Here is a 7,787-nt window from a genome sequence, read left to right as displayed (position 1 = left end):
TTGCAGCTTTGCAACTACATTGCAAAGGGAGTGTGGAGATGAAAGGGAAGGGAGAAAAAGGAGGAAGGGAAAAGAAAATTATTTTTTAGACTTAGCTTTAATACTTGCATAATGATCAGAATTTCAATACAGAAATTCATGATTTATTTAACCATTTTCTGCTTTTGAAATTTAGGACACCTCAAAACCTTACTGTTATTTTAAAAGAACAACACAAGAGGCATCTTTGTATATACGTCTCAGTTTTCATAGTTTTATTTTTTTTAAACAGTTTATTTTTAATTAATAATTAACACAGAGAATTAGGTTTTATTGTGCCACTTTCAGACATTTATTTTGTTGAATCGCCTCACCCCTCCCAGCCCCCCCTGCCCTAACCCCTTGCTGTAACTTACACACACCCTCCGTTTCCACATTCATCTCCTCTGTGCCAGCCCTCTGCTTCTGCAACATCTCCTTTCCCTCCTTGTGAGCTCTTTTCTGATTTCAGAGCCTACAATCACAGAATTGACCCCAACTTATATACAGACAGACTTTATAAGCGAGGGTCCTCATATGGGAGATGTGCTGTCTGTCTAAACCCTGAGGGTTTTTTTTTTTCTAATTCCCATATTCAATCATTTTCCTGTGAGTTACGTGATTTCGTTCTTTTTCTTGGCAGCTGAATATATTCCATTTATGTATGTGTCACGTTTTCCTTATCTGTTTATCTGTGGGCTCCGTCTGGGTTGCTTCCATTCCTTCACTATTGAGAACAGAGAACCAATAAACGTGGATGTGCAGGTATCTCTGTGGTAGAATATTACACACACACACACACATACACACACACACTCAGAATATATATGGACACATACTCAGAATTATATCTGGGTCATAGAGAAGTTCTGTTTTTTTTATTTTTTAGGAACATATACTAATTTATATACTGGCTGTACTAGGTTACATTAACTCCAACACAGACTAAGGATTCCTCTTTCCTCACATCCTCAACAGCACTGGTGGCTCTTTATCGTAGTAACTGTCACTGGGGTGAGGTGGAATCTAAAATGTAGCTTCAGTTTTCATTCCCTTGGTGACAAAGAATACAGAACGCCTTTTTAATCCTTGGTGTCCATTTGTGGTTCTACTTTTGTGAACCACGTCTTCTATTCATTGGCCAATTTATTGACTGGCCATTTTGGAGTTTAATTACTGCTGTTCTTTATATATTCTAGATGCCAAGCCCCTGTCTGGGGCATAGCTGGCAGAGACATTCTCCACTCTGTTGAAGAATGTTGCAGAACATTCTCTCTGTCCTGTACTCTGTGGACAAAGGGGGCAGCTTCTCTTCTAGGCCTACCAGAGCCCAATCCTGCCCCCTCTTCTCTCCACCACATCCAGGATTCTCCAGCTCTGGAATCCCTGGCTCCAATCTCTCTTCCCAGTAATTTTCCAGCACTTTTCACACATTAGACTGTAATTAGGGACTGGGAATCCCTATGGCTTCCCAAGTCTTACATCCAGGAGCTGTCAGTGGGAAGGCAGGGTCCATAGAAGAGGGCCAGAGTCGGCCAGCTTGAAGGGAGGGGGAGGTGTATGGTAGTCCCAAAGGTGCTTGAGGCAAAGCAGAGTCAGCTGAGGTTTGAGCAGTCAAAGAGCTTCATCAGTGTCTTGCTGAAGAGTCAGCACTTCCTTGGGGCTGCAAAGCCCTAGAGTTCCCATGCAAAGGGCCTCTAAGGGACTGGGGGTGGGGGGCATAAAGGGGTCACCTTTGGCTATGCTGAAGCTGGATTTACATAATCAAGACACTTTAAACTACTTGCAAGAACACTTACTTGGAGGTGATTCTGGGATCCTGTGAGGATCCAGGGAAGAGAAGCACCTGCTCTCAACATCTATAGTTCATGCCAGTAAGCAAAGCTGTCCACTGGGTGAGTCAATGGCGGACAGACCAGGGATGCGGATGGCTCACCCGTGCTTGGCGGAACTGGTTCATAGACTGCAGGTCGTTGACATTCCCCACCTGGCCCAGCACTACGCTGCCCCCGGCGCAGGGACCAGCGCACACCACCACCTTGAAGTGGTGGCTCACAACTGGGATGTAGGGACGCCAGCGGCCGTACTCGATCAGCCATTCCTACACCACTAGGGTCCAGGGCTGAGGTCTGGAGCATGAAGAGCACTGAGATGACCGCTTCCCCATCCCTGCACACCGGGCCTCCGGCGCCACCGCTTCCCGGAAAGCCTCAGCTGGACACCAGGGCCGCCCGCCTCCGACTGCGCTCCGCCGAGCTCCTCCGCCGCTGTCGCTGCCGCTGCCGCTGCTCCGAGGGGTCCAGCGGCTTCATGCAAAGGCCCGGCTCTGCGCACTCGCCTCCCCGCTTTGCAAAGCCACCCGGGGGCGCACGGCCGGAGCTCGACGCTGCACCCGCCTCGCACCAGTTGCGCCTGGGGCTCCGCGGGCGCCCGCGTGGATCGCGCCGCACGGTCACGCCCTCCGCCCTCTCTCCACACGGAGCACGGCGACCGCGGTGGCACAGCTCCCCCTCCCTGCGGCTCCTCTCAGTGCCTTCCAGAAGAAGTTGCCCCTCCCAGGCAGAGTGCCAAGGCGAGCTCGTGCCCGCGGAGGCTTCCCTAGTCTCCCGGTGCCGAGAGCACATGCGCCATCCCGGTTCCGAGGGCCACCGCCCGGACCCAGGTTTGCAGCCACTAACTTTTGTTTTCAGCTCAGGGCCATTGGTATACGCGGCCCGAGCTACTACACTTGTAACTCACCAGGGCGGTTGCTCGCACTGACGTACTCACACACGCAGGCACAGCCCCACGCCTTCTTCCTCTGGCCTCCTATTACCTCCTCCAGGCCTAAATCCCGGAGGTGTGTCAAATATGCAGAAGCCACGCCCTCTGTCAGCTTGCACCAGCTCCCTAGAGCTTTCATGCTCTCCACTGGTCAAATGCCACACAGTTGTGACCACTGAAAGCCAGTGCCAAGGGATGTATGCGTTTACGGTATAAACTTGATGTTGTCTATGTAGAAACCAGAGCAGGCTGAAATGTTGGACTGCCTTTTGAAAGTCAATACGAAACAAAGAAATAGACCCCTATATTCTGTACCCATTGGATGTTGTATAATATATGTACACATAAAATGGGTTTATGTAGAACTACCCCCAGACACTATTGACTATCAAATAAAAAGCCTAGTGCCAGATGTAGGCTACCTCTTTTAAAGCAGCTCTACACAACCCCCCCAAAGCATTACAGGCTATTTCACACCTCTTAGTTACTGTCTAGAACTTGATAAGGGTTTTTGATGTCCCATTTAGGGCTGAGAACTCCGTTTTATTCTCAACACTTTGACCAACTATGAGTCTCTGCGTTGATTAATACCCGGTTTTTAAAGGAAGCTTCTGCCTAGGTCTGTGAGCATACACATAAATATTTAGAAGGAATTTTGACCACAAGACTGTTTAAGAAATAGCAGTGGCATCTTCTACCCTAGGACGTAGGACCTCCCCAGCCATTGATTTGGGGTCAGTTTTCTAGTGTGGTTGTGTCGTTTCTTCCTTTCAACTAGCAATGTACTCAACCTCTAGTCTCTATCTCTCCTAAGTAAAATCTATCATCATCATCACCACCATCATCATCATCACCACCACCATCACCATCATCATCGTGAGGAGACACAAACTGTGGTGTGTATGGGGGGTGGGGGGAGGTCAGTTTTCTTATAACTGTGTGGGTCCTGGGCACTGAACTGAGGTTATTTGGTGTGTGGCAAGTTCTGTTAGCCACTGAGCCATTTTATGAATCCAATTACCAATATACTTTATTTTAGTGTTCCTAGTAGGGGTGCCATGATATTTCTTGAGCTTTTATTGTATGTGAACATACTGTGTGTTGGTGATAGTGATGTTTATTTAGTGTTTCCCTATGTGACTACTTGATTTCTGCATCTTCTTTGTGAAATGTTTGTTCATGTGTTTGGCTACTTTTTAAATGAAGTGAGAACATTAAAAGTATCCTCAATGAAAACCTTTGGATGCTTGACTTGAAAATATCTTCTATCAAGCTGGGGCCTCTTTTCATCCTTAACGGGGTTTTTGTTTTTCCACAACTTTCTGGCTTCCATTCTCTGTATTAAATGTAAGAATTGCTTGACTGTCTTTTAGATTTGATGACTTTTCTGTTGTCTTTATAAGGCTTATGATTTTACAATTTATATGTAGATCTATGGTACGTTTTAAATTAATTATCATGTGAAAAATGATCCCTCCCTGCCTTTTCCCTCTGTTGGGACTTTGAGGACTTATTGCTCCAGTGTGATTTATGGAAAAGTTTCATCTGAATTTCTTTGGTATCTTTATCAACGCCATCTGGAAATATTCCTGTGAGCCTATCCAGTTTCAATTTCCATATTCAATTCTATTGATATACGTGTTTGCCTCCCTCAGTAGTGTATACTGTTGACTCACAAGCTGTAATAATAAGTTATATTGGGTTGTTATAAATAGGACATATTTAGAGTAAAAAACATTGTTTTAAATGTCAAATTCCAATTGCTAATTGCTGGTAAATAAGAATTTTTTGTATTATCTGTTAACTCTACAGTTGCTCTTATATCCACTATGGGCTCAATATATATGTCCCGCTAGAACCCACATGTTGTTAAGTTTCCTAAGACTCCGTGGAATAAGATTAACAGGCAGAGCTGTAACGAGTGACATCACTTTCCATCCCTTTTGTCCTTCCACAGTCTGTCATCCAAGGATGCAACAAATGACATCATCTTGGAGGCAGTGACGTTTCCCAGATACAGAAGCCCTTAGATCTTGGACTTCCCACTCTCCGCAGATACATGTAACAAACTTCTACTTCTCAAAAATAACCCAGACCAGGGCTGGAGAGATGGCGGCCCCATCCCAATGTTTGTAAGTTCAGTTCCAAAGCATCTGACAACTTCCTCCTGGCTACATGGCACTAGACATGCATATAATACATAGACATATATGCAGGCAAAAGATACAGACCCATAAAAACAAGGAAGGGAAAAAATTAAAGTATGCCAGGCTCAAGTAGTTTGTTATAACATCAACAATGAACTAGATCATTCATTCATCAATCCCAGCAAGTTTTTGTGGCTGTTGTTCATTATTTAACTCTTTAAAAAGGCACATAGACAAAAATGTATTCTGCAAAGAGCCTTTCTCTTCCTTTTTAATCCACGTTACTTATTTCTTGTATTAAATCAACTAGGACTTCTAGTATTGAATCGGAGTGGTGACTGTAAACATCATTGCCTCGTGTTTGATCTTGGCAGGAATGTGTTTACGTCTCCTACCATTACATATCATAATAGATGTAGGGTTTTTAAAGCTCTTTATCATCCTGAGAAACTAAGCTCTGTTACTAGTTTGCCGAGAGTGCTTGTGAATTGTTTAATTTTGCCGAATGCTTTTCTGTATCCAGCGACATGATCACGTTTTTATCTCAGCTGCATCTCTCTGCTACTGTCCATCCCCCTCATCCATATCCAGCATCCGAGTCCAGCATCCGTATCCAACCCAGTGTTGGCATCTTCTATGGTGCCATGATCAAAATCTCCCTTCCTTGGCTGTCTGAGACCCGGTCTGCCATGCTTTCCTCGGGCTAGAGTGGATAAAACTGTCAGCGTGCCATCAAATATGGTCAAAGGAGTAACAGGAAAGGCTCAGATACATCATTTAAATGGTAACCACATTCCTGTCCTCCTTCACTGACCCAAAAGTCTGTCAGGTGGCACACATCCTTCTTTCTGGTAAGGTATGGAAGATTTGATAGTGTCCCTGGATTAATGGGACATCTCTGGATAAAGATCCTAGGATAACTCTGGTGTTCTATATGCTGATTATCCTTGGGTTTGATCTCTTTCCATATGAAATGTGTGTGTGCCAAGGTCCCTGTTTTGTTCTGTTCAGTGAATTCAGAGTGAAAAACTTGTAAATTGCCTTCAGCAAGGCTCTTGAGTTTTGTTTGTTTGGTTGGTTGTTTGGTTGGTTGGGTTTTGGTTAAATCAATAACACTAGGACTATGCAGGCTAAAGTCTTGGTTAAAACTATATATTTAAATGGCATACTTTCTTTGTTATTAAATATCATTGAGTCATCGCCCTAGGGATCTTGGCTGCCTGTTTGGAAGGAATGTACCTCCCAGCTCTGTCCAGTAGGTGGCAATGTTGTGTTAGGAAATGGTCTCTAAGCAGGCTTGCAGACTTGAGTCTCTCACCCCAGCTGGGCTTTCCCATCCTCCTTTGCAGCCTCAGATTTTGCTAGCCTACACACAGGCCCAGAGGGCAACCTACATGTCCAAGTGGAGCAGATGTCAAACAAGATGTCCCTTTCTGCATCAAGTCCTGAATCCATCCAAATGATGCTATTCTTCGGGTTCCCTTTATTTCCCTTCCCCATCAAAAATATGACTTAAGCTATTTGATGCTATTGCTTCCTTCCCACTAACAGAATCAAAATGAAAATCAGGGGCTTTTACTGTATACTCCTGTTCAGAAGCCTAGGAAATCAAAGACTCTGGTACAGGACAGCTAGAGTAGAGAAGAACAGCTGTGGGGAGAAAGAGAAGGGAAACTTGATTGTCAGCACCTTTTCACACCAGCATCCATCTCTCTCCACGTAACTCTCAATGCTACAGAATACTCAGGTCCAGGTGTCTGCCTCATGCACCATGCTTCCTCCCATTGGTTCTGTCAGACTGACCAGACTTTGATCTTGTTCACACTTTTTCCTTCTTGTTGGAAAGTGAGGGATAATGTGACTTAGTTGAATGAATCAAAATAATAATGTTGAGCCCCTCTCTGAATACTTCCCAACATGGGTATACAATTTTGCATGACCTCCAGAACCCCTCTGGGATAGAAGCCTCTCAGGGGTATGTTTTATTTGTTTCCTCCTAAAATTGCAGCTGAGGAGGAGATGGGCAAAGTGGGTTCAGAGTTAGAAAAAGAATCACCAACATGATTCTATCTTCGGTTTTGGATAACTGGCCTGTATTATACTGAATGGGCTTCTAATGATTTGGTTCGTCCAAAGCTATGTACCAAAGACGTCTCTTATTGATGACATGATTAATTTCCACACTAGTAAGTCATGTATCCCATAGCCATAGCTGCATTCCTCTTCTGCAGAGCCATGGAGCTTGCTTACCCACCGTGCCAGCCCATCCTTCTTTCCATTTGCAGAGAATAACTTGAGTAACAGTGAAGAACCATTTGGTTCGCTAGCTTCAACCTTATCTCATAATCAGACTAACATGTGTATCAGATATTAAGGAACGGTGACTGTTGCTTCCTGTTATTTTTGTTGTTAGAGGTGGAATTATGCTTGTGTGGCTACCTTCTTTTGGGTTTGTTGAAAGATTACTTTTTTTTTCTTTTCCTAGGCTGTAGTTTCCCTCCTTGTGTTGGATTTTTCCATCTATTATCTTTTGTAGTTCTGGATTTGTGGATATTTTGTAAATCTGGTTTTGTCATGGAATATCTTGGTTTCTCCATATATGGTAATTGAGAGTTTTGCTGGGTATAGTAGCCTGGGCTGGCATTTTTGTTCTCTTAGGGTCTCTGTGACATCTGCCCAGGATCTTCTGGCTTTTATAGTCTCTGTTGAGAAGTCTGGTGTAATTCTGATAGGTCTGCCTTTATATGTTACTTGACCTTTTTCCCTTACTGCATTTAATATTCTCATCAAACAACCTGGTGGTCCTTTGCTATTCTATTAGGAGCAGCAGCCACCTGAATTTGCCCCAGATCTTGAGAA

The sequence above is a fragment of the Arvicanthis niloticus genome, chromosome 1 (genome assembly GCF_011762505.2).
Source record: "Arvicanthis niloticus isolate mArvNil1 chromosome 1, mArvNil1.pat.X, whole genome shotgun sequence".
NCBI classification, from domain to species: domain Eukaryota; kingdom Metazoa; phylum Chordata; class Mammalia; order Rodentia; family Muridae; genus Arvicanthis; species Arvicanthis niloticus.
This window is presented reverse-complemented; position numbering follows the sequence as displayed.